The sequence below is a fragment of the Nothoprocta perdicaria genome, unplaced genomic scaffold (genome assembly GCF_003342845.1).
Source record: "Nothoprocta perdicaria isolate Ctin4 unplaced genomic scaffold, notPer1 scaffold_78, whole genome shotgun sequence".
Lineage (NCBI taxonomy): Eukaryota > Metazoa > Chordata > Aves > Tinamiformes > Tinamidae > Nothoprocta > Nothoprocta perdicaria.
Window position 1 is genome coordinate 3,166,385 of NW_020456065.1, and position 27,919 is coordinate 3,194,303.

A 27,919-nucleotide genomic window follows, 5' to 3' on the forward strand; every position below is an offset into this window, starting at 1 on the left:
AACTGCACGGAGGTAAGAATGAGCTTTAATTTATCAAACCTTAGCCCTGTTTCTGCAGCTCCATACAATTTAAATAAAACTCATCTTGGCATGTACATGTGATTTTAATTGAATAAATTYCATACCTGGTGACATGTTTTCTGCACATGCTCTATGTGATCTGTGCTAGACATGTTTACCCCTTCCCCAACAATGAAAAAAAAAAATGTGGTACATGCTGATGCTGTGGGTTTTTTATTGTTTGTTTTGTTTGTTTTAATGTGCCTTTTTACACCGTGTTCCTTAAATTTGAGTTTTAGGAAAAAATCTTGTAATTTAGTGACAGGAGAATGCCTACAGCTTCAGTGCTTTGAAAAAGTGAAAATGCTTTGTGACGTGAATGCAATTTTACCCTCTTAACATTCTCCATGTAGCTCTCTGATCTGTTTGCTTCCAGTGTACTTTCAACCCCACTGAAAATGCCTTAAGGTCCCTCTTGATAACACTCACACGCTGGAGTGTTCTGAACCCCTGGGAAATGGCCAGAAAGGTCTGCAAATTGATGCACCCGAGTGTTCAGAAAGACCTGGGAAAGATTTTTTCCTAGAGCTTACCTTGTAATTTCAGATTCAATGATGGTTTCAGTGTTTGGAGTTACATGTGCATCTTAAGGATTCACTCTTGGGCAGATATCTCCTCCTCACTACTACAAGAACATGCAAATTGGAAGACAGAAATACATTCTTGAAAGGAGATATCTGGATTTTTCTGTTGTTGTTGTTGTTGAGTTACTGTATGAGGGCGGAAAGGAGAGCTGTAATAAGGATGTAAAAATAAATCTATTGCTTTTATGGGAGTCATGTGGAAAGTTGTAAGCAGGAGGATGCCATTTAGCCAAAGAAACCCTAACAGTATTGGTGAAAATGACAGGTTTTTTTTTGTTTGTTTGGTGTGTTTTGTGGTGGTGTTTTATTTATTTATTTTTTTGGTCGTGTTTTTTGTTGTTTTGTTTTCTTTTGCTTTGCTTCTCWGTGGAAAACTTGGATAATTTTCCTTTAGTTTAGTTGTATAGTTGCAACTTCAACTGYGTAGAAGCTCCGTCTGCACAATTATCCTGAAATGGGTACTCAAAATAGGATGTGGGCAGTATTATATCAGGAAAAACTAGGTAGCAGATGCAATAATATTATGAAGTAATAATAGGTTAGTTATTTCACATGAAGCCGTGGGCCTGGTGTCGACAYTAAGCTGCCTGCTGATTTGTTGTTAGGGCTGTTTTATGCTTACATTGAAGGTCCTTATGGCTAATTATAGGCTCCCTCCTGTGATCTGTACTGAAATTCTCGTTGACTTCGTGATTGAACTTACTGACTTTGAGTGTTTATATTAGATCAGCACAGGTCTAAAGCAGGTTGTGTAGTCAAGAGCTTTGGAAGCCCTGTGTGACTCACAAGGRCAGAGTATTTTGGACTAGCTCCTTCTCAATTAGCAGGTTGGAGATCCATGTCTGTTCTAGTGTAGCTTTTGGATGAGTAGTGCTGCACGAGTGGTAATTACAAGACATGACTTTGAGTTAAACGTTTTAAATGCTCTCTGTTAATCTCTTTACTATTAGCTATTCTGTATTTGTGTGTGTGTGTACACTTGAAAACTCCATCTAAAACAAGGGCCTTGCTGTCTGTCTTTYTACAAGAGACAAAGTGTGCTCTTCTAATTCTAACAATTCTAATTATATAAAACTCTTTTTGGGAAAAGTAGTAGCTTTTTTGCAGAAATAGAAAATAGAAACTTTAAAAAAAAAACGGATTTTCATGACGTCRACACAAGGAGTTTAGAGATTTGGAAGACTGAAATGTTGAGTGCTGAGCAATCTAGTCCTAAATACCCTCATGGAAATAGGCAGCTCCTGGAAATCTACTCTGCGTTTTATTCTCTAAATGGATGCTTGACAATTTTGTGTATGATAGTTTTGAGTTCTGGATAATGGGGGACCCCTTTCTGGCTGGTTTAACAAAATCACATCAGGAATCTTCTGCCAAGGATGAGAGAAGAACTTCAGCTGATGTTCAGTGCAGAATTTTAGGCCTCCCTCTTCTGTTTTCCCTAGGTTTTGTCTAGTTTAAATCTATAGCATGATCAGTGCATTGTTGAAACATATTTAAGCTTGGCAGTGCTGCCAACTGAGGATCACTGTAGGATATAACCCTCACCTTAGTTTAGGAGCTAATACATGTCATTTGTGGTATGTGGCACTGTGCTTTGGCTTCCAGTTTTGGATCTAATTGTTCCTATTTGAACGAAACTTTGTATATTTAAATATAATAAGCTATTTTTCCCAATTTGTTTGTCACTAAGTACAAGTACTGCTGTTCCATTAAGCTGATTTTGTTTAGGATGCACTTTCACAACTTTTACTGTCACAGAGATAAGAACAACACCAAAAAAAAAAAAAAAAAAACCCAAGAGAGAAGAGAAATCTTTGGTAATTAAAAGACATGACTTGAAATAAATTGTTTATTAGGCCTTAATTCATTATGTTAAATAATGAACTCTTGGGCATTAACTATTTAGTTCTTCACTACTGGACACAACTTTTGTGTCAAATCATAATTGGTAGAAGGATTTTTATTTTGGTGTGTATAGACCAAAAGCATATTACCTCCTAATAATGGTATCTTTCCATTTTGTTCACTGTTACGTTTTTTTCTTCTGTAAAATCTTATCTTGCAGACTGTGAGAATTATTTATTCACGATACCCCTGTGCAGGCAAGTTGGTTGCATCGCATTTTGCCCGTTGAGTCTAATGATGCAGATTTTGAGTCTCTGCAGCTTCTGACTCCAGTAATCTGATCCTTGACCAGCATTTCTTTCTTCTTATTTACGCTCTACAAGATGTTCCTATTGCATTTGCAAATTTCCAGAAATGAGAAAAGATTAAATTCAAGATAATTCTGCCGTGGGGCATTTTGAAGTTTAAAATAATTTTTAAAATAATTATTTTCTAAGCTATAATCGATTTTTGTTGGCACTGCATGCTTTTTCGCTCATCATAAATATCAATAAACTGCTGTCCACTAAGTAMTAATTGAATACGCTGCTGTTCAAACACCTTTCAAATTACTTATTAATTTTAGCTTCTTGCTGACTGACATAATAGATGTCCACATTTTGCAACTTAGCTCCYGTGAGCAGCAGTGACTTGCTTGAATGTGATCTTTACATCTTCTTTAGAAATTATATTGCTTTTCTGCAGCAGAGCCATTCAGTTCATGATATAAAAAAGAAAAAGTGAGAAACAAAGATGTGAATGATCTCCTTAAACTGTTGTTCTGTACTCTAAAGCCTTTTCTAATTTATTTAAAATCAGCTACTGCAGTTCATGCTAGGAGTGTTGACATGCAGCCGTACCTGCTCTACACTAAAAATATTATATAGTTCAAAAGCACTTTCAAATGCTGAAACTTGAAGTCTTTCCCTATTCCTCTGCCAGGTCATTTCTGTTTTATAACACTGAGCTTTCGTGAAAATACTTCCTCTCCTTTCTAGACCAGAGGTGCTTTTAAGATCTGAGTCCGTACAGGTTCTAGCATTTTCAAGGCCTCTTTAGAAAACCTCACTGCCTTTCCTATGCTGGAAAAAGTGAATGTGAAGTGGCATCAAGTATAGAAGTTAATGAAGCGGGTGGGGAAAGTTTTTGCATTCTTCCAAAATGTAAATACTACAAATTCAGCTTGAGACTTGAAAAAGAAGCCTGTTTGTTTGTTTGTTTTCTTCTTTAATAAAATCACTGTGAGTGGATTCTTTATTCTTTCTTTCAAAGTCTGAAAGAAGATGTAGGAAGAGTTTTCCTTATGAGGTAGTCTCTCTCTGATAGTGCTGTCATGTCAATCCCTGGAGATACTTGGACAGCTTCCACTAATAAATTGTGAAAGGGACTGCTGTAAACATCTTTTTAAACTTAAAGAAGCATGGATTTATAACCTGCTTGGGCTCCATTAGAAATCTCCTGTAGGTGCACAACACTTGGCTGACCCCTCATGCTGCTCCTGGAGCAGTGGCACCCAAAGGGCCGTGATCCCATCTCCTCTCTGCCTTGTTGCCCCTTGTGACAGATGCAGTTGTTTGGGCTGAGTGTTTCCCCTGCTGTGWGGCCACAGAGCTTTGAGAAAGACATGTAATGTCCCAAATGTCTTTGGCTTAGGGTAGGGTGAAAAGCCYATCTTCTCTCCCCGACTTAGAGAGAGGTGAGAGATCTGTAGGGACAGAGGGCAGGATGTGTATGTATASATTAACAGGGCGAGATTGTGTCTCAGCTGCTTCTCACACGGGCTTTGCTACCATTTCCCAATGGGATTCCTAGAAGAGTCTCTCCTAGAGCAGAAGAGGCACACAAGCCAGATTATATCCTGTGTATGGGTGTTTTGGGACCTATTTTGAGGTAGGAAGCATCTATTGTGCATGAAACTAACACCGAAGAGAAGAATAGCTTGGTGTGTTTTTGTTYCTTTTTGAGTTGCATAACACTTTTGGCAGTGGTTTGGTGGTCTCCCATTATTAAGGAAGATGYTAATTGGAGAAATGAGACCCTCCCCTCACTGATGTTTGTATAGTAATTCTTCAGAACTGAAATTGTGTTATTCTACTACAAAAGCAATCTTTTTTGTTTTTCATTCTTTTCTATGCTTTCTTTAGTCCTATTAGGTTACAAATCCTGAAGGACAGGAGTTTATTAAAAACAACACAGAATGCCTCTTAAGGGTCTCAAGAAGACTGTCTTAAGTCTCTTGTGAGGTAACTAAGTATTATATTCCCTGATGATATGATGGAGAAATGGATTTCCAGGCTTGTCCGAAGCTGTGAAATTATTCCGTATGGTATAAAGCCTTAGAACATAGAAGCTTATCTGGCTCTATGCCCCAACCATCATCCAATAAATAAGACTGCTTCTCATTAAAGTTTAAATATAACTTTAGCTTTTGATCTAGTACTGAAAGAGAATCCTGCCCTTGATTTTAAAAATGTATTCAGGAAGCTTGATTTGATGTATATCAAGTAGATTTATCACCCTATATTCTGTAAGAAGGAAGGGGGGGGATGTGAAATACTCCTTCATTCATAAGGGCAGGAATGATCTCTCTCTGCCCCAGTTCCTTTCTTCTCCCTCCAAGTTAAATGCTGGTAGTGTTGCATCTGGACATAGGACATAGGGAAAAATGCAGTGTTTTGATAATCACCAATGYATGTTCTTCCAGGTGTGAGTCATTTAAATATTAAGTTACATCCAGTTCTTCARTTCTATTGAAGTTATGCTGTTCTGTGTTCTTAGGGCAGCTTCAGGTGGCTGTGACTGAATCTGTTGTCTCCTACAGTGTAGGATGTTGGTGTCAGTAGCTGAGTGGCTGCACCAGTACGTGCTCTAGGCCTATTTATTTATTTATTATTTTTTTCCTTCACAGAACGACAACAATAGTTGAGGTTAGACTAGAAGATCTCCAAAGATCCCTTCCATCTGTCCTGCACAAGCAAGGTTACCTTGGACATGTGGCACAGGATTGGATCCAAGCAGGCTTTGGGTACCTCCAAAGAAGGAGGCTCCACAACCTCACAGGGCAACCTGTTCTAATGCTCTGTCACCCCACAGTCAAGAATTTTTTTTCCTCAAATTCAGGTGGAACTTCATGTGTTTTGCTTTGTGGCTGTTGCCTCTTGTCCTGTCGCTGGCCTCTACAGAAAATAGTCTTGCTCCATCCTCTTCACACCCTCCCTTAAGGTATTTGTACACGTTGATGAGTTCTATCTCAGCTGTCTCTTCTTTAGACTGAATAGGTCCAGCGCTCTCAGCCTCTCCTCAGAGCAGAGATGTTCCCATTCCCTGTCATCTCAGCAGCCTTATGCTGGAGTCCTTCCAGTAGCTACGTGTTCTTCTTGTCCTGGGGAACCCAGTAGGGAGAGCGAATCGCTTCCCTGCCTGGCAACACCATCACACCATTGCTGWACCCAAGAATGCTGTTGGCCTTTCTGGCCACAAAGGCACGTTGCTGGCTCATGGTCAGTCTACCAGGGATTCCCAAGTCCTACCCTGCAGCACTGTTCTCCAGCAGGTCAACCCCTAAGCTGCACTGTTTCATGGGGTTATTCCTCCCTAGGTTCAGGACCCTGCACTTGCCTTTGAACCCTGAGGTTCCTCTTGGTCAATCTCTTCAGCCTGCCCAGGTCCCTCTGAATGGCCTCTCTGGTGTATCAGCCACCCCTCCGCGTTTTGCATTATCAGCACGCTTGCTGAGGGTGCACTATGTCCCTTCATCCAGGCCACTGGCAAATTGAACAAGACTGGACCCAGTGCTGACCCCTGGGCTACAGGCCTCCCACTAGGCTCTGTACCACTGATTACAATTACTCTGTAGTCAGTTTTCAGTAAAACTCCCCTCATCTAACACACCCTTCCTGAGCTTGCCTGTGAGGATGTACATCTTATCCACAATTTTAAAAGAAATTTAAAAGAGATTATTGACTGAGAGGCCACAGTATCCCAAGTAGGCAACACCTAGTGTGTCCTGATGGTAACAACACAGGTGAATTCAGTAGAAGGAAAGACAGTAAGTACAGTTTTGTTGCTTTGCCTATCGCCATAATTAATGTGAACTAGCCATGTCTCACAAAGTTGTTGATCTGCAGCAAGAACCTGTGATAGTGCCACTGAGGAAGACTGTATTCCTGCTCACAGATGTCTCTACAGGTGCAGTGCTGTACACTAGCTGAGATCTGCCCTAGTGTATATTGATTTTGCAGTGGAGGTTCCAGGCCTTAGTAAATGGTTTTCCATCTGCCTGATGCTAGCAGAATTTGGGTTTAAAAATTGTAGCAGTAGCACCTACCAAACCATAGGACAATTTTATGAGACTCTCATAGGCTTGTTACAAACCCTTTCTGTACTCAGAAGAACAAGTAATGCTAAACATTTTTCAGGATGCTTGACAGTCACTTTTAATGTGTTAGTAAATTAGATGATTGGGTTAAAATCCTGAATGTTTAAAGATAAGAACCAAGCTGTCACTTTCCAGATCTCTCACAATATTTGCTGTGGCTTTGGTAGTTTCTCATCTGAACCTTGAAGGGTTAGTCATTCCTTTGTAAGTTATAAAGATTTTTTTCAGAAAGTAGTTTTCTTGCCTTTTGCTGATTATGATGCTGAACTTCAGATTAACCCTCTAAATAAATAAAGAGCTGGTAGGTGCTGTGATAAGATACAAATGTTGCGACTAGAGCTTCTAGTCCCTTATACTTCTGTTGCCTCAATGGACATGCAAAAATTAAAATGTGTAATGATCAGATWAAAACCAGGCATGTGTGTTAAACACTAAATATAGCTGTGGAAGCAACTCTACTGAAACATTTTACATCAGCTTTCATTTCTGATATTGCTGCAATTCCCTACTGTCCCCTGTAGTATTTTGTAATTAACATTGAAAAGATACTGGTAAATTCTTGCTACATCTCTAAACAATGTGGTGATGTGGGTTTACTGTTGCTCCTTTTCAGCTTGTGAATGCTGAGTGTTTCCAGTAGAGGTCAGGATGATATTGTGAGATATTTTGTAAGCGTGTTGCCCTGAATAGGAGCCCTCCAACATTTTCCTTTATTCACAGACAAGCCTTTTCAGTGGCTTTTGCTTTTATTTTTTTTTAATATGCATTTTTTTTAATATGCAGATATGTCATATCATAATTATTTTTGTTCCCAGTGGAAACAATGAGCAATTTTGTGAAGTTTGAACAAATCTCTCTAGTTGCTTGAGAAACTGAAGGTTAGGAACAGAGGAAAAGCAGTGGGAAGGAGGTGACCCTGAAGAGTTAGGGCTGCCAGCGAGTTAAAGGTCTATTACGCTGCATACGTTACTGCTTGGGGGGCTAGAAAATTCATTTAGATTTCTTTTGGATTATTTTACTTTGCTGTATATGCTTATGTGGGTACACATACACAAGCACGCCTGTGTGCTACACACACACACAYATATATATATATCTACACAGGCATACATGCAGATGCATATACACACACACACACATAGAGGTTTTAATCAAGACTATGCTACATATATTCAGCAGTGCTACTCACATAGCCTTTGTTTTGGCCATACATTGCTGCCTTGTCACCGTAGCTGCATTTAGTGCATTGTGCATCAAATAAAGGAGCAGATCCAGCCAAAAAAATAGCCCTACGTAAATGGAAAAAAAAATCCTTCCACATCAATTAACCAGTTTATAGTATAGCCATGCAAATAAATGTGTTAACAGTATATCCCTCAGAGGGAATAGGGACTATTTAAGGTATTGTGGTGACTGGAAAAAAACTGAGGAACACCAAATAACTGTTTGTAATYGACTCTTCTTTTGTATTCTGCAATATTGTTTTATGTTGGATTCTGTAAGGCAGAACCACAAAATACATGTAGCCTTTTGTGCACCAAGCACTTCCTAGCAGCGGCTTTGCATATGCAGATCACAGAATATCTCACTTCATTTATTTTGTGTAGCCCGCTGGTGGCTATCACTGGCATATGCGTTTGTTTTCGTCAGGCTTCTTTTGCATCAAGACACATGTGCACGCATACTTGCTGCACAAAAGCAGCTCTCTGTGGCCGTATCACGCTTTGACGAAACGCTGGCATTCACGCTTCGTGCCTTGCTGGTGCACCGTTTATTGGCACCGCAGCMCATTGCACACACGCACGCACAGCGCTCTTCTGCAACCGAGCACGTTCTTCTCTGGATGCCCGTACGAGTCAAAGCCAGGTCCTTAGAGTGGGCATCACTTGTTGGCACACGCCTAGAAGCTGTGTGTCCAGAGAAACTTTGGTGTTTCTGTAGACAGAGCTGGGGCAGTCTGGTTCTCACTGCCCCTTGGGCTGTCCACACAGTGGCTTCCTCCGCTTTCCATAGGAACCGGCTGCCGAAGGTGTAAAACTTGTGCTTGTCCAAAATACACCTTTTTTTGTGAAATGAGTCATGGGAGATGCTCACCATCTCAGAATATATAAAATGTTGTGGAAGGAGAGAAATAACTGAGGTGGGGTTCCAATAAGCTGATTTGATTTTATTTTCATTCTTCCTTGATGTCTGGTCTCCATTATCTCGACAAGAAGGGTTGTATTGGACCATGGAACACTTTCCTGGGGAAGTGGTGGAAGTTCATATCGTCAGTGACATTAATAGCTAAATGGAGAAACTACTTTGGATGTCTATGATTCAAAAACATCCTGAGACAGATGAGGTGGCTCAGTTGGTCYTTTATGATCAATTTATTGTGATTAAAATACATTAAATATTGTGCTTAATCTCTCCTTTCTTAGCGATTTTTTTTCATATCTACACAGATGTTTCAACAGTGGAGGCAAAAAAGTATGAAATCAAGTAGTTCTAGGCTGAGGTGGCTGGCAATGGAATTAAACAATCCTGTCTTATATAGTATGCTCTGTAATTTATCACGGTAGGCAATAGTTTAAAAATGACAATAGTACCTTGCGTTTTTGTAGGTTAAGGTTCTTACCAAGAAAGGTGTCTCTTGCTTTTAGTGATTCTTATTGTTTAAGAAGGCTGGCAAAGCAGGCAATGAATGCACACTTAGTTTCACAAAAACCCTCAGGGGAATGATTTACAGTTACCAGGTGAAGAAAGGCAATATTTCTGTCAGACTGAGGGATGTTCAGACCATTAACATGAGGCTCTTTCTTCTGAACTGGGAGCTCTTTGAATGCTTCAAATTCAGGCTCATTTTCATTAATCAACCATAAAAAGGTAATTTGGTGGAAGAGGTATGTGGTAGCTTTATTTCTATTTTTTTTCCTCCCTTACTTAATTGCACTTTTAAGAGAAGTAGCAGTATTAATAGATATTATCTGGTACCTGGGAGGCTTAAACTGTATCTCCAGCCTACCTGACTTCTAAGCCAGTCTCTTTTTGGTYCTCATGTGTTTCTCCTGAGCATTTCCCCTCAGTGAGAGCATGGAAAGCGCTCGTAGCCCTTTTCAGCTTTGATTTTGTTGGTCTTCAGCAAGCCCAAGCCAGATTACTGCAGATATATTTCAGAAGAGTTGCTACCAGAGTGAGTGGAAGAGTTATCCATCACTGTCCTACTTCCTCCATCACTGCCTTAACTTTAACCCATCTGTGTGTTTGTAAATGGGTGGTCAAAGTCATACCCAGGATCCCAGCAGGTCTTGTACCATAGACAATCTTATTCAGTTTGACTCATGCTGCCTTTTCTCAGATTTGGTTAGCGCCGAGCAAAACTCATCTTAGCAGTCCTCTGTCAACCTGAGTGATGCTGTTCAAGCCCTTCTTGCCTTTCCTTTCTGGTACCTGCTTTAGCTTAGAGTTATAGCCTTTTGTCTAGCTGTAAAACTAACATCCAAGTTTCACCCATAGAAGATCTGGCTCTCTTACTAAACATTTTCCGTTGGAAATGGTGTCGTGTACATCTCTGCCACACCTAGCAGTGAGGTAGAACATGCATTTTGACACTGATGTCTTGTAATTTTATGGCCACTCCTCAAATATTATTGTATCTATTATATTTTGTCAGAGGTAGTAAAAAGGATTTTTTTTTTGTCCTTTTATGTCAGCAGGTTAAAAAGCAGCCAGTTCTTTCTCATGCTTTAGAGTGTATGAAAAGGATGAAGTTAAAGGATACACCTTCTCTCATAATAGAACACAAACGTTATTAGCAAAGAAGATATTAAAGAAATAAAGCAGAAAAATGTTCGTTACAGAATGCTGCTCCATTATGGAGGTGGGTGGAAGAGTACCTTTCCACAAGAAATAGGGTCCTTTTTGCCAGGGTAGTGTTTTAGCAATGTGCCCTTCTAAGGAAAAGGCCTACAATAGCTATAGTTAATTCTGCTTGTCTTCTATAAGAGAGYTTATTTCAAAGATTTCATCTATATACTTGATTATTATTGTGTAAGTACCATTTTTACTCTATCTTACTTCACTACTTCTGTTTGCTTCTTTTGTAGACAGCTAATAAAATTTATATTTTTATTTGTAGTAAATACATTTGAAATACTGTTTGAAATTTAGATTTTAAAATGGTACAGCATGTCAAGGGAATGTGCACAGTTTCTATCCTGTTCTTTCTATCTAGATCCCATGTCTATAATTTGGAACATGATCTTTTATATTTCTCATCCCCCACACACTCACCCTTTTGACCTCTGGTGTCTAAATAAAATCCACTGAAGCGCTTTAAAGACAGATTTCTTCTGCTTCTGAAACAGTGTGGCAGATAGATTTTATATATGAAAAAACTATTGTATTAGCTATCTTCAAATTTAATTTCTCAAATACATCAAAATCACTTAATATAGGAAATATTGATTATGCAAAAAGTTATAAGTTTCAGCATTTTCATTCTGAGTTCATTGCAGTGTGGAAGGAGCTTCTGCATATTCTCTCAGATCCATGCTTTGGGCAAGAAATGTTTATCTGAGTAAGTTTCTTTGGGAAATCTTATGAGTATAAAAAAGATTAAGTTCTGTTGTTTTTAAGTCCGTTTTGAGCCCTGCGCTATTGTGTTTACTGTTGCTCCTTTCCATATGCTCCTTATTTATGTGCACCTGCCTCCCAATTAAATCTTCATTAGCACACACATCTGCAGAAGCTCTGCTTGCTTTCATCCCTCTCAAAGCACTGCGTGTTTTAGGCTGTGCACACTCTTCGCTTACTTTTCTTTTGAACTTACAGAAAAATCACAGAGAGATGAAAAATGTACAGGGGAAAAGTCAGCTATCAACAAAACTTGGCATTCAAAGGTCTTGTTAAATTTTGCTCTGGCTCCTATTTTATTTTTTTTATTTTTTTTTATTTTTTTATTTTTTAATTTTTTTTTTTGGTATTCATTGTAGGTGGCTATGAGAATATTCATTATGTAATTCACAACTGATCACTTCTCTGGAATAGTTGATTTGCTTCCCAGAAAACTCTTATTTAGCAACAAGAAGCACTTCAAAAGTCTCCAAATTGTGGGACTGATTATAATGGGATACAAGCTATCCAATTCACTGAACTCCTCAAGGAAAATAAATTTGCTTCTGCTGCCATTAACGCCTTAAACAAATTATGTGCCATATATATGTTGTATAAGTTCAGATGACTTTGCATTGAAAATTTGACTGTGTAAGAACATAGAGCAAACACAACTGGTATAATGATTGGTCTCTGTTCTGTAGTAGAAACTCAGAACTAGTGCCTAAAATACAGGAACTGAATGACTTGTTTTTTGCAAGGAGAAGGAAGAAGAAAAAAGAAAAGAAAAAATAAAAGAAATATAACCATTACATCAGGTCAGCACTGAGGTCACCAACAGCACGGCATGGGGGCTTCAAGTATAGCAGCATGACTGCAGCAAGCTGATGGCAATGAGAGAGATCTTTAGTCCCCATTGCTACTCTACACTTAAATTAGAAGTAGTAAGAAAATATTCTTTGTAAGGGTGAGGGAGGGCAGAAAAGCTTTAAATAACTAAGAATCCTTTTTTATATAAACACTACTATTCTGGAGCTACAGCATACTATTCCATGAAGATGATGTCAGTTGAATCAGTAAAATGAAGGGTGAGTGGGTTGGTGGGGAGACCCCTCTGCAGCCCATGCRCTGCTTTCTTTAATAATTAGATATGGTCCTGATGTCAAACTGTAGTCCAGCTTTTATCATTCTTGGCAGACAGAGCAGAACAACACTCTGGCACTTGACCTACCCATAAAAACTTGAGCAGGAAACAGCAATAAATAATCCACTCAAAAGGCTCTTGAGAAAAGCAATACACTTGGTTCCTTATAGGAATTGCATGCTATTCCAGGGTAAAATATGGGAGTTTTTCAAAACACTGACTCTGTATTTTTTTTCACTTTTTTTTTTTTTTTTCTGTATTACAATTAAATGTCACAGTGGTGGCTCGGAAGGTAAATGTATTTTGCATACCACAGACCTGAGAAAGACTTCAAAATTGTTTCTAGCTTTATTTCTTTTAATCGACATAGAAATCAATTTATGGCTTATAGACTTCCCCTTCTCCTCCTSCTCAGTGTCTTAAGCAAACAAATCCTCATATCCCGCCAGAATTGATCCCAGCATCTAATCCTTCCTGTGCAGCTTTGCCTGAGACCATTCATGGCAAAATAAGAGTTGTACCCAACACTAATTTGGTTGGTACAACATCCGTATTAGTTTGGTGACTGGACATTGAAATGGGCCTTAGGTTAAATACCTGCTCTAGTTAGTGAAGGAGCAAAGTGGAAAGAATATTTCAGTTTCTAGTCTAAGGAATAGCTTTTGATTCTGTTGTTTGTTTTTTCAAAATATTTATAAGTTCTGATTATGCAGCCAGTTTCACAGACATTTCCTTTCGTCACTGGCCTTTTTCATGAAGTGAATTACAGAACTAAGGCCATCATTTGTAGTGTTTTCTTCACAATACAGTAGAGGAAGTTGYCCACAGGTGTGTAATAATTAATAGCCCATGTTCATTTTAGTGCCCTGAAAGAATATATACCAGGTGAGGAAAAAATGAATCTCTAATAGTTTAGCAGAGATAGGCTTACACAGACTAAAATCATATTTTTTCATCTCAAGTAAGTTAAAATCAGTAATTAAGTAAATTAAGATTGGTAATTAAATGTTGTTGTTCTTTATTTTCCCTGGTACAATCTCTGGTTTCTCTGCTAGTAGAAGCTAGTATTTCTGCTAGTTTATAACTAGATTAAGAAATTTTCTTCAAAAAAAGAAAAAGTCAATTTCTTCTATTTTCAATGAAATTAAACTTTTTTTTCMGTTTTGGAAGCCAAAAACCACAGAAATTGAAATTATTCATATGGCTTGCTGAAGATAGATATATATCTATCTCTACATCTATATATATATAATTTAAATTGAGTCATTGATTGCTCAAAACCAGTAATTTCATGAAATATTTTCCGATTTCACAGGAATGTTCTTCAGAAATAAATAGTACACTGTGTGAAAAGCAGACTGATAAAGTTCTAGCTTTCCCTAGAAGATTTTACGCTTACAGTTGGTCTGAGTTCAGATGTTACAAAACTAAATACTTGAGTCACACATGAAAAATCTTATCCTAGAGAAGAGAAGTATGTCAATTTGGTTGCATTTTTTCCCCTCTTATTCTTCCTCTTTATACCTCTTTTTCCTCTCTAGAGAAAAAAAAGTATAAATAGCTAGAAGTAATAGGTGTAGAAAGGTATTTGGGACCAAGTTAGCCATGTAGATGTTAAAAATATCTGGGTAAGATGACTCATTTCCTCAGTGCTGAATTCTTTCATGGCACATAYAGAGGTATGTTCAAGGTGTTGAGGTCTATACTCACTTGGCCAAAATGAACAGCAGTCTCAAGTCTTCATCTGGCAAAGTCACCCATCTTCTGGCATGTCCTTCAGACCCCATGGAACCAGATCCTGATGGCCACATCCTTGAACTCRTAGTGACTCCTGGGGCAGGGAGGCAAGAAATAGGTGTTGAGTGACTGCAAGATGGTCTGTGGTGCCACGTGCATGCTCCCCTGAGCTGCCTCAGCCTGGTTGTATGCCTGCTGATGGCTGTTAGTGGTGCCATCTAAAGATATAGGCATGTTGTATTGGTGCTTTACTGCTCACTCTTTAATAAGAGGCATCTTCGGTACAGTTGGAATACCTCACAATTTTAGTAATTTTCATGGAGTACAATCAGACCAGAATAAATGCACAAAAGATGCCTATGACAGGCAAAGCCTTTGAATCCTGCCTAGTAAATAACTGCTGTTAAGCTACTAGTGTTGTCTATTTCTTGAATTTTAATTAAATGTTCAAAAGAGTTAAACTAGCATTATGTTGTTGCAGCAAACATCTACCATTAATGTATGTCGTTTGTTTTGTTGTTGTTGAAAGGTTTACCTTTTTAACAGGTATTTATTTGTCTATACAGAATTCATAGGTTAGTGGAGAACTCATTTATTTATTTACAAATTTTCTCCATTATTGACTATGCAAAAGTTTCCATTAATGAGAATTCTCCCCCATTGTGAATCGTTAATACATTAAGTACACTTCAAATTCCTCCCATAATGATACAATGAGACTTGCTGAGCTGATTTAAATGACACAGATGTACTAATTATACATTTTAAGTTGGCAACAAACACAATTAATTTGCTGATTATCTAAAACAAAAGTAAACTTTTTTATTATAGTAATTTACTATAATTTATCACACAGCTATTTCCTTTGTATAATATTTATGCATTTGACAAACCTACAAAGAGATGTGTAATTAGACCTGTTTCATCCATCACTGGCTGCCTTTTAACCAGAGGTCCTACGTGAACAGCTTACAAAGATGTTATTAAACAAACCATAATGATGGCAAATTTTAAATCAACAAATGGATTTGTTTTACTAGCAATTTCTGTGGATTATTAAAATTGAATGTTTTTTAATTTAATTCATGTTATTTGAAGCTATTCTATTATGCTATTGTTTGTTTAGTGGTTTGAATAGTTATAGTTTACCAGATTGGTTGGTGTTCAGACTGTACATACTTTTGGAAAATTTGAGAGAAAAAAATACTCCTAAAACCCCCAAAATTCTCTAAAATGCTTTGCTGTCAGGGAYGTTTAGAATGATCTGCCCATGAGTTCAAGAAATCAAAATGAGTCCATTAGAATAATTCRTTTTCATTCAATCCTTGATTTTGGTCATTAAAAATCTGCAAGTGTCCATATAAAGCACTTTTAACAGGTCATTTATTTGCCTATTAGATACTGGCTTTAGATGGCTTTGTGCTGGTGCCTGTAGAGTCACTGAAATTTGCCAGATGGTTGGCATTATTAAAATAGTCTTCAAAGCCTATTTTAATATAGAATAGACAAGCACTTGTTCTAGGAGATACCAATTTTTAGCTCTGGTACAATTCTTTAAAATGAAYGAAACACTAGGAATAAAACCAAATAATAAAAACCTTCAGAGATTCAGTCTGCATATTCAATATCACTGATGCTTCTATATTAATTGTGTTTTGACGAATTAAATGGAATTTCAGTTCATTTAGAATTGATACACATTTTTAGGTGGTAGTAGTGTGGTAGCCTAGGTAGAGAAGCTAATTTTATCAGGGTAGATCCTTCCAGGCTTCACTCATATTGATTTCCTTCATTCTAGTGAAAAACTTACTTTTTCTTTGCACTCATTTCTCACTTTCTCAAGTTCTATGCATGATAAGTGCAATAGAGGTATGCAAACAGAATTTAATCTTACTGGTCATCATTTTTCCACAGTGGAAATTGCTTTTTCCTAGGATATAATAATGTATCTCATTGGCAAATGAGATCTACTCAAGACAACCCATCATCCATAACGGTGTCAGAGCCAATCTGTGACACCAATTCTGTGTCAGCCCATGTGCACTGGAAGGAGATGTGCTTCCATTCCTTCTTCTGCTACGTTCATGGTGCCCAGCATCACCAACTCCCAATTACAATAATAACCACACCCCAGAAGCTGCTCTTACATGTATTATCATGACCCCGAAACCTGAATAATGTCCTTTAGAAAGAGAAAAAAAAAAGGGGGGGGGGGGGAAGAAAAGGAAAAACAAAATCTGTATTAGATTTCTTATGAGGCACTCTGTTCTGGTTTATATAATCTAACAATAGTGTTGGTAACAAGCACTTCCACAGTGTGTTTTCTTTCATATTTTAATTTGTTTGCTTTACATTTTCAGGAGAGAATATAGGTATTGGTGAGCATGAGTATATAGCTTTGTGGGGGTCTGAAGCATTTATTTATTTATTTTAAGGAGAAAACAGTGTTTTCCTTATGTAATATAAATTCAATGTATTGTAGCTTTAAAAGGAAATATGCAGTTGTTCTTGAACTATTAAACTGTATGTGTCATCAATTTATCCTGTTACCAAAAGGATCTCATGTGTCACTTGGCAGAATGACAGGGTTTTTTTCCAAGTCCATTGTATAATTGTGTTTTGTTAGCTGTTTTTGTTTTATAAATACTGTACTAAAGGGATCTCTGAAGATCAAGATTTTGATGCAGTATTTTTCTTTGCTGCCCTTTGATGTTGACTTTCCTCCACTCCCATCCCTGCAACACACACAGTATTTTGTTCTGAAAAAGTTACCAATTCTATGTCAGGAAAAAAAGCATTTATTTTTCATGCCAGAGCTTTTGGAAACAGCCTGACTCCATTCCAGCAGTTTCCTTGCTGAAAGTCTTCTAAAACAATTTTCCGGGGAAAACTAGGTTTGTGAAAAATTTCTCTATTTAAAAATTTGTAAGGAGACTCCAATGTTGCAAATCTTTACAAATGTTACTACTTGAACTTTCAGTGTGAGCACTAGTAGGGGTAGGCTCTCTTTTCTTCCCTGGCCCCGACCTGCCAACTCCCGCCTCTAGCAATAGCAGCAACAGAGAGTTCTGTTTTCTCCTGTGCATTTAGAAGGAGAAACTTCCCTTGTAATATTTAATCTAAATCCTCCTTATTGAAAAATAATTGAATAAGTTATTATCCTATCTCTTGGTAGTTAGGGAGAGAAATTATTCATTGTCTGCTTTATAACAACCTCTACATATTGGAAGGCTGTTTTTAAGCCTTTACTCCGGCTTAATCTTCTTTTCTTTATGCTAAGCAAATGCAGTTGCCTTAACCTTTCTTCCCAGATCATGTTTGTGAAACATCTTATCAGTCTTAAGGTTTCCCTCAGGGTTCTCTGCAGTTTATCTGCCTTTCTTGAGCAGAAATGACCCAACTGAATGAAATATTCCAGCTGAGTCTCCTCATTGCCAGGAGAGTGGAAACCTTACCTCCTGTGCCTTCTGCATGATACTTTTAAAAATATTTTTTCAGATTGACATTTACCAGTTTTGCAACAGCATTACATTTTTGGCTCCTGTTCAGTTTGAGCTATTATGACACATCATCTGTGTTTGAAATACTGCTGCTTAGCCAGGTAGTTCCCGTATTGCCTTGTGCTTTCTTTTGATTTTTTTTCTAAAGTGAAATTCTTTGAACTTTCCTTTCATTGAATTCAATCCTATTGCTATTATAATACTGCTCTAATTTCTGAGATGAGTATGAAATCCAGTCCTCCTCTTGAGAGTGCCTGCATCCCCTCCCAGGTTAGTGACAGCCACAAATATTATATTTTCTATCCAAGTCATCAATGAAAATATTTAAATCGTACAAGACCTTGCATGATACAGCCCCATTTTGACAGTGAATCTATTCTTTGGGTACCGTTTTCCCAACTGGAATACATACTGCAACTGTTCTATTTGCTCAAAATCATGTGCATGTATATTCCAAACTATTTCCTAATGGTGAGGGCAGGGAAGGGGCTTGGCAAGTCAAATTTGCATAGGGGGAGCTGACACCGCTGTGGGAGCAAGTGGGCATATTTAGCTGGAGGAAGGTTTGGGAGTGCAGGGTGAGGCCGGCAGCCTGCAGCGTAGGGAGAGGGAGACCTTTGACAAGCTCGGGAAGCAAGCACATGACAGCCTTGGAGATTCATCCTGGCAACCCACTGTGTCCTTGCAAGAGTGACCATATTCTCCAGTCTTGCTTTTCAGTACAGAAACTTTCTATGGTTTTCTCAGCTGGAAAAAAAAATCTACGCAGTCTTCCTGGCATCCCTAGAATAAGCCTTAATGACATGGCTGTTTATTTCCTTCTTGAACATTTCAGGAATGCTCCTCTAATTTGTGCTGTATTGTGCTCTAATTTGTGTAGACTGCCTTCTCTCTAAAACATTGCTGCTTTTGGAGAAACCAACGTATTGCCATGGCTTCTCAGCACATGCAGAAGGCTGAGCTCTCCTTGTACCCGGTAGAGATGACACCAGAAATATCCTGGAAAATTCTGGATTCATTGTCCACTTTCATGGACCAGATGTGAGTTTGCCCTGATCAGTTTGCCAACTGATGAACTGTTGGGACCAGAAAGTGTCATCCAGTGCCTGGAGACTGTCAGTCCTGTCATAGGATATATGACTGTCTAGTGCTGATAGTTTTACAGTTTCACCAGGATGAACAGAGATGAGTTTTACAAATAGTTATACAGTAGAAACTGAGGTTGGTTTCAAAGAGTTGTTGTCTAGCTATATAAATTATACATGTGATCTTCTGCAGAGAAATTTCTTCTAAATGTCAGTCAGGGCCAGATCCTGACAAGGGATACAAAGCAGTGATGAATTAGAGGAAGTCCTTCCTCATAATTGTGGTTGAGCCATGTAGTCCGAAGGCAATCCCTGCAGTGTGTCATACCAACTGTCTGGAGAGCTAGAAAGGGAGATGGGAAAGTAGTTACATTCTCCAGACCTCTTGTTTGGTGGACACCAGTGGATAGCGGTGCATGACTTCATGATGCCAGTCACAGTGATTTTCTGTTATGCATTAATGCTCAAAGCACCTTTTAAGATGTTGGTGGTAAATCCGAACATGAAATCATATTCTAATTATCTTCTGCAAACACTTGTAGCTGTATTGTATGGTAACCAATTTCAAGGATGGCAGGGCACTTGTTGAGGCCTAGAGGCTCTGGTAAAACAAAATGGGAAACACCTGCTGACCACCTGGGCCGAATCAAGGCACGGATCAAGATGGCAGAGGCTGCCTTGGACCTGCTCACGGGCTGGTGCCTCTTTGGCTTTGTGCTGCTGGCTCTTCTTGTTTTCTGCTATCTTCACATTGGCAGTTGCTCTCATCAGCACTACTCACTGCTGATCAACCCAACCACTGGACCATCAGTGGGCATATTCATGGTATTGCGTATGAAAAACCCAAATGATCGAGGACCTGGTGACTCTGCTCATTTGTACCCCCCTGTACCCCATGTTTGTGGGGACAAATGGTGCCCGAAAGAGACCCAACAGTTGTGTGAATGGCAAGATAATATTACCGACCTCAAACCCTTCATTCTGAAATGCTTGGCTTGGTGGGAGTATATACGTTCTCCTAAATTAACTGTGGTTTGTATAAGAATGTTTGCTCAGTGCATTTAAAAAATAAAGAATCAAGATTATCTAAGCATAAGAAACGTATAGCTTTGCCTCAACTGCCATCTTCCAGCATCGGGGTTAGCAACCTGATAGATTTTATAGCTCAGCCAACTAACTGATTTAATGACATGGCCATTTAGAAGTGCCAGATGAAAAACTAATTTTGGCAGGAGGAGTGACCAGATGTGTTCTTCACTGTCCTCATTCTGAGCTGGGCTGGTAGGGACTATAAATAAATTCATCAATATTCGCTATATCTGCTTTTTGGTCTTGATGTAGTATGTTGGGGGATAGATCATTCAAGCTCATCATAGGTCATAAGGAATTGGGTTAATGAAATAATTACTCTTACCTAGAGAAACAAGCCTGGCTGTTTGTCTGTTTTTCGCTGCTCCTCCCCTCATCTCTGAAGTAGTTTCCGTTCCTGGCTGACCAATGTCTGGTAACATCAAAACCTTCTTTTTGGCCACGGAGAAATAACAGTTTGTCTTCACTTCTCACAAGAAAGGACTTTTATCCTGTATGGTTTGTCTGTCGTTGTGGCTCGGATTTAGGAAGGAGATGAACCACAGAAGTACCACTGTTCAAATGAATGGAATTATTTTGTATTCATTATGTCTTATCTGCTTTTTGGATCAGGAATCTCTGGGCCAGATTTAAATGTTACTGTTTATCTGGAGCTAAATGTGCTTATTTTGTTTGCTTATTGGACTTTGACAAGTTATGACCCAAACTTATTCTCATTAACTTGATCTAAAAGGATTGTTCATTGATAGTTTACAGAAAAGAGTGCAATATAGAAATCAGAAGGGAGTGTGGATTCATTTGTCTTGTATCTGTAAGACAGAAGAAACACAGTTTGACCTTTGAATTTAATTTTATTCTATTTATTTATCTAATATTCTCAAAGTTTAAAAAAAGAAAGCTTGCTAGTCTGAATGTTGAACAGGGAAATTTACATGGAAATATAGTTCTTCTTTTTCATATTCTTACTTTTTCAAAGACGAAAGTTTGACCTTAATACTGGAATGTTACATGTGATCTAGGTTCTTCTACTAGTCACCTTGGAGGGTTTTTTTTTTTTTTTTTCCCTCTGCTTTCCACCAAGAGAAAGACAAAAAGGTATTTTAAGGCACCGTTAATAGAAAAGTCTGCAATAATGAGTGACATGGATCTCCTCATCTAAGTATTAACTATGATAATCCTCAACATGGTCTATCCAAGCCATAAATCAGCAAAAGTTTTATGCTCATTTTCAATTTCTGTTTTAGTGAGCAGACATTATACATGTCTTTAATATGTTGCATATGGGAAACTCCTTTGCTTGTTTACCCAATCCTGTCCTTATTTTCTAGTATTCATCTGTGTGTTCTTATTTAGAAGAAAGATTGGATCCGTGGTAGTCAAAGCCACAAAATCTACTGATACCTCATTTAAGTAATCTTTTGTCTGTCCATATATATAATCAGATGGATTAGTGTTTCTTGGTTTTGCTTTTTGGATATGACAGAAATAGAAGTTTCGTGCTAAGTAGATTCCTTACCTGCTCTGTAGTTCTTAGAGGAAGCCACAACCCCCACAAACAATTCTTCTCCCAACAGCTTGGGTTGGGCAAAAAAAAATCCCATTTTCCTAACCTGCTTGAATATTTTTGTTGTGTATTAAGGGCACCATTTCAGTGTCAATTGCTGAGGATAAAGGGAGGAGAAAGTCTTCTGGGTCATGTCATTTGAAACAACTGAATATCATCCATGTTTTGGCACTTTTGGCAGATTTGAGTCTTGCAGAACTTTGATTTATTAGAGATGATTTAGCTTCCAACTAGGGGCACCGAATATCCAGGGGCCTTTGACTAGTAGTTTTTACAGCTGAGTAAAGTTTATTTAATTTGCAACTTTCTGTGTGTGTTCTTTAGAACAGTGGGATCAAGATTTCAAAGAGAAAATTCAACTTGTAAAACTTGTTATGAAAGAAGGTCCATAGGGTTTTCTTTTTTAAAGACTATGTTTTATTACTAAGGAATGATTTTCTTTGTGCCAGTTGTTAATACTACGTGGACAATAATTAATTATTGAAAAGAGGATAAGAGAAAAGAAAGAGGACAATGAGTACTATATTCATTAGAGTTGGTTGTTAAAGAACTTTCCAATTCAACTACTCTTCCATAAAATGCAAGAAAAAAAAATAAAAAGGACACAGGAATATTTCTAGACACCATTTGTTGCAGTACACAAGGCAGTCACTGCAAAAGCAGATGTGGTCTGAAGATTACATGGTTGCACTAGAAACGGGAATGAAGGCAATACTGTGATAATCCACAAGATTTCTACCTGAAGGTTTCCTGCAGCTGTACTAAAACTGTTTATTAAGATAAGTGTACCTAGGGCAAGTCTCCTGAAAATACCTCTGAAGAGCGCTTTATTTGCTGGAAGCAGTGTCTTTTCCTAGGTTTATTCTCCTTTTTCTTGGGGAATTCAAGCCAGAGAGGATGCAGAGGCTCAAGAATTTTTGCAGGTGTCTTGTGTCAAACCTAGATTTCCTCAAACAGTAGCTGAGATTGCTTTGCTTTGCCTTGGTTGGAAGGAGACAAAGGGCTCTGTAACTGAGCATGCTATGCTTCGTCTTCCAAATTTCAAAGTTTAAGCTATACTAGCCCTCATAGTTGTCTTGGAAATGCATACCATGTTTCTAGGATAGTAGAATTAAAATGATTTAGGCATACCATTTCTATCAAAGTAGACCAAAAAAAAAAATTTTTTTTATTAATTAATTGATCTGTATACTGTTACCTCAAAGATGAGCTCTTTGGCTAACATGAAGCAGATTAATGGATCAATGTTTCACAGTTGTTAGACAAAGACTGTTAGACAAAGGAATAGGAAACTCCTTTTTTACAAATCAGTGTGCCAATCAGCAGATTTTTATTTTTAAACAAATCCAGWTTTTTTTTAATGTTAAATATTTCATTGAAATTGCTCTCCCCCCRAAAAAAGAGTTTTCAATCGGTGTTATCTGAGTGCTCCATGCCTAGTAAAGATGCTGGCAGGAATAAACAAGTGTTAGTTCTTGAAGTGTAGATTCCAACGGGAGTGCAGAAATCTTGAGTGTCCTTTCTTACTCCTCTCTGAWGAAAATTGGACCGCAAAGGGAACAGAGTGAAAGAAACTCAGGGTGGCATCATACCTAGTTCATAAGTCCCTGACATGAATCAGTCAGTTTAATTTTGTGGAATAGGTTTTTAYTTTATTATCATCTCAGTGCTGAGGAGGGGAAAATCTAAATGCTTTGATTTCCACAGGTCATAGCTCACAATTGTCCTAAAACAAAATTAAATGGTTGGCCTACTGTTAGATGCTTACACAATTTTAGAAGTGCCTTTAGTTCTTCAAATATTCAACCATGAATGGTTCCTGGTTGTAAGAAATAAATAACTACAATTTTTTAGTAGTCTATCAATCCAATCTATGTATAACAAGAAGAAAGAAATTAAATAGGAACATTTCATAGAAGGGCATAGTATCTGAGGACTAGAGCAGAGCATTTTTATAGCCCTTATTGAGAGAGTGTTTTAAGAAAAAAAAAGTGATGTATAAAAAAGAAATAAGAACAACATATGAAGAATATGACAATAACACAAGAATCAGCAAGGATCAAATTATACATGTCCAGTCTATATCAGCAGAAATAATATAATCTGTTTGATATATTTATTTTTTAAAAGATATATAGAATTTTCTGAAGTTAACTTGTCCATTTGGAATCTACTCCAATTATAAAGTGAAACATTTTGAGAACATCGATATGATTTGTTAAGTCATGAAGAAGCAGCTCTATTAAGCCTTTTCCAACACAGAATGGAGTTAATGGAGATGGAGTTAAGAAATGAAGGAGAACAGTGGGAACAAATTCAGGCTCATGAATGTAAGTTTGGGATCAAGCCCTTCTAAATATTCAATCATTAAGCCCAAACTTTTTTTTTTTTTTTTTTTTTTTTTTTTTTTTTTTTTTTTTTTTTTTTTTTTTTTTGCTTTTTGGATATTCAGAGCATTCTGGATATTTTAGGACTTAAAATGACAATCCAGCTGGAGATGGGTGATGCCACAGTATCTTATATTATTTGGAGATGAGTTTAGGATTTTTTTTTATTTATTTTTTCAATTTATCTTTATTGCTTTAAAACAACGACAAACTAAAAAAGCAATTTTCTGAGACACATGTAACTCGCCACCTAGAGACTGGAGCATAATTTTTCCTTCTGTAATTTCTTCTGCAGCCTATCTCCTAGACTGATTCTCTCTCTTTGTATAATATATCTTTGCTAGCAGAGTTGGTTCTCTTCTAATATACCTYGTGGGAGTATTTTATATTACTTTTGTTAGAAAAAATCTTCCATGAATTCAAAATTGTGCTGCTTTTTAGATCTGGTCTTGCAGCAGTGATATAAACATCCATTAAGGTTTGCTTAATGGAAATTAAGTCCAGCTTAAATTGGTTGCAATTTAGCCATCTCTGTTTCTTTTTATTTTGGGAGATGTTATTCTCTGCCCCTCTTTATTGCAAAGGATTTTTTTTTTTTTTTTTGAGGCAATATCCATAGACCAGTGTGATAAGAGAGGTACAAAGATGGTGTTGACAAACTCCCTGAATCAGAAACTGTTCCTGTCTGAAGAGTCTGCTATAGATAGAGGAGGAGAACGGGCTCCACAAGTCTGTGGATTTTCTTTGCTGGTCAGTTTTATTGTTCTCCACATTCTTGGGAAGAGCGAATTCCGGTTAGCTTTCCTTAGGCTGACTCCTCCCGTTTTCCTTCAGCTCCTCTCTCTTGCCAGATCCCACTGAATCTTGTGCCCAGGTGCCACCAGAATGGTGTCAGTCTTATGTTACATCCCCTTTCTTGCTGAGACTTGCCCTGCTGGCCTGGTGCCCCTCTCCCTATCCAGCATCAACCTCTTTCTCATTTTCAGCTGTGTCCAAARGATTTGATTACCAGATGTGTGCACCTGTTTTCCCTCATCTAGCTGCATTTATGGCTGTGTAGCGGTAACTTCTGTGTGTTAAGTTAAATATTCTTCTCGGATAGTGGGAGGAAGGGAGAGAGGGAGGAAGGTTTGTTCAGGATTATTTTCAAGAGTACCTTGAGTAGCCTGGGACAAAACAATCCCTCTGTTTGTGGTAATCATACTAAATGCTTGGATATGTATCTTTATTAGCCTCCTAATACCATGACTGGCAGGTCCAACAATTTTCAGAAAACATGGTTTGTTCAGCACCAGACAGAAACATTTATGAAACACCATGGCTGATATGAATAGCATGGTGGATAAAGTCAATTATTACTGCAATACAAGTTGGATCTCGGTTACATTTTTCTCCTTTCATTTTCATTTTATGTGGAAGCATTTCTGGCTCCCTACTAGGAGGGCTACATCAAGAGAACCTGAGTGTTACACCTTTTTGTCCTGTTTCCTGATTTGCCCGAGCGTTATAAAGAAATCTCTCAGAATTTAATGTAGCACCATGATGCTATTCTTCATCATCATCATCATTGAGGTCGTCATCATCATCATCATCATCATCATCATCAAAGAAAAGAATCATGTTCTAGGGGGTATCATCTGTTAGGAACAACACAGTAAAATTTTAACAAGAAGAGTGACGCTATCCATGTATCTTGCACTTTGCTTCAGCTGGTTTAAGTTACTTTCAACACTTATGTAAGAGATTTATTTAATAGCTGGAAGCATTTTGCTGTTTGTGGTATTTGTTAGAAATATCATCTAAATTGCTGTGGTGGAGGAACATCTGAGGAAATTTTAAGTGACAAGGGACTGGCTCTTTCAGTTTGGAAGTYGACCTTGGCTTTTCAGCATGAGGAAGCAAAGATCAAGTGATCCCTTGTTGGTGCTCGTGAACAGCAGCGTGCAGCTTTCTAATCAGTATTTGGGCAACGGGATGCAGTGCTTGAGAGGACAAGATTTGTGGCCATGAGAGACATACAGCACTTTGAAGCTGGGCTGTGTAAGTTTCCCCCCCAAAATGCTGCAAAGCATTTTCTTTTTTTCAAAAAAAAATTATATATATATATATATATATAATTTACCTCTTGTCTTATGTCATTGGTGCATAATTACCTCACTGCTTTGCTGTCCATGTTTTGCAAGCTCTGACTGCTGTCCATTGCTTAACCTGCATTTCTCAGGTTGAGTTGGTCCATTTCCCTGAAAAGGAATGAAAAAAATGCATTGTGTAAAAGGGCTTTCTTGACAGATCTTAGCCACATTTTTATTCAAAGTACAATTCAGTGGCTGGTAATAAATATTAAAAGATAAACAACAAATATTTCTTATTTATCCATCTTTGATAATATTTAGGGGAATATGAAGAATTTCTGATACATTATGAACGTTGGACTGTGTAGGAGGCAAGGGAAGAAAATGAAGAAAAAATGGAGTGCTTTCTGAAAGAAAAAAATAGTAGTAATTACTTCAAGTTTTAGAGTTCAAAGACTTCTCCATACATTTTGAATAGTACATATGGGAGTAATCATATCTAAAGGACAATTTTTATGCATATGCTTCTGTAGCAAATCTTACCATTTAGTGTTTCAGTGTCCATGCATAATATATGCACATGGACCTTTACTAGATATCCAATACTAATTCATGTTTTCTCATCTGTCTTTAATCTTTTTCTTGGACACAGGTAAGTGTGTTTCTTGCTGCTATGCCTAGCTGTCAATCTTGATATTTTTATTTGGAAATACCACGCATATACGTATAATACAKAATAATGGAACAAAATAAATAGAATCATGCAAATGACTGGCAAGATCAGATATATTCATGGAAATGATCAGTGCTGGTTTACTACGACAGAGGGGGGAAAAAAAGAAATGATGCATAAAACTTGAGTTACTTGAGTTGTTTTAGTATCTGTTATTAGTTGGGAAGAGTCAGGAAATGCATGCATGTGTAGACAACAAGGCACCTGAAAATCAACAGTGGCATTAGTGCTCGTTACCTACCATCAGCCACAAGGATAGCTTTTGGTTAGTGCAGGATGGGATATAGAACAAAGCAAGCAGGCTTGTATCTTCAGCTATGTAAAATTGAGTTTTGCCATCCCAAGTTTGAGAGGCTAGAATCAGACAGACCTCTGCAGTGCTGGAAAGCAGAGTGAAAAAATCTATAGAAAGAAACTCTATATTTCATTTTTCATATTTTGTGTAATGACAAAATATGTATGAGTGATTGGTATAGATTTGGGCAATAAACTAAGTCCTCTTTGACAATAGTGCAGTTTTTATAATTTTTTTTTCAAATGGAGGAAAGCTCTTGCACCCCTAATATCTCTTTCTTAGGCCATTATGCTGAAAGGAATGGGGGTGTGTATAATGTCTGCCTTCTGTAAGCAAAAAAATAAGAAGATCCCTGCTGTCAAAAAATGTCATAGCCACTAGTTTTGCTTCATGCTATGTGAAACAGTGAAGCTCATACAAAGGGATTTAGATTTTTCTCCAAGTTATAGGCTCAGTCATTGCCTAGAAATGAGAAAGACATTAGTTTAATGCTCTGATTTTGCCTTGGGATGGTGTATATCATCTCCCCAGTCAATTTACACATTGCACATGCATCCTGTTCATCTGTTGTTTATTCGAGAATTCTTTATTTTCTCATTTGATGTGCATGTCTGAAGGGCTACTCCATAGTAGAGAAGGGACTCTAGGGATCTCTTACTACTTGGCTGAAACCACTGTAAACCATGGACTTGCAGTGCACCAGCATTTGAGAGGAGACAACATGTGGCAGGGTAGTGCTTCCTTTGTCCTAGTGATAGCCGCCACAGATACTCCTCAGGGACAGGGCTCTTCCCATCTTGTATGGGAGCTT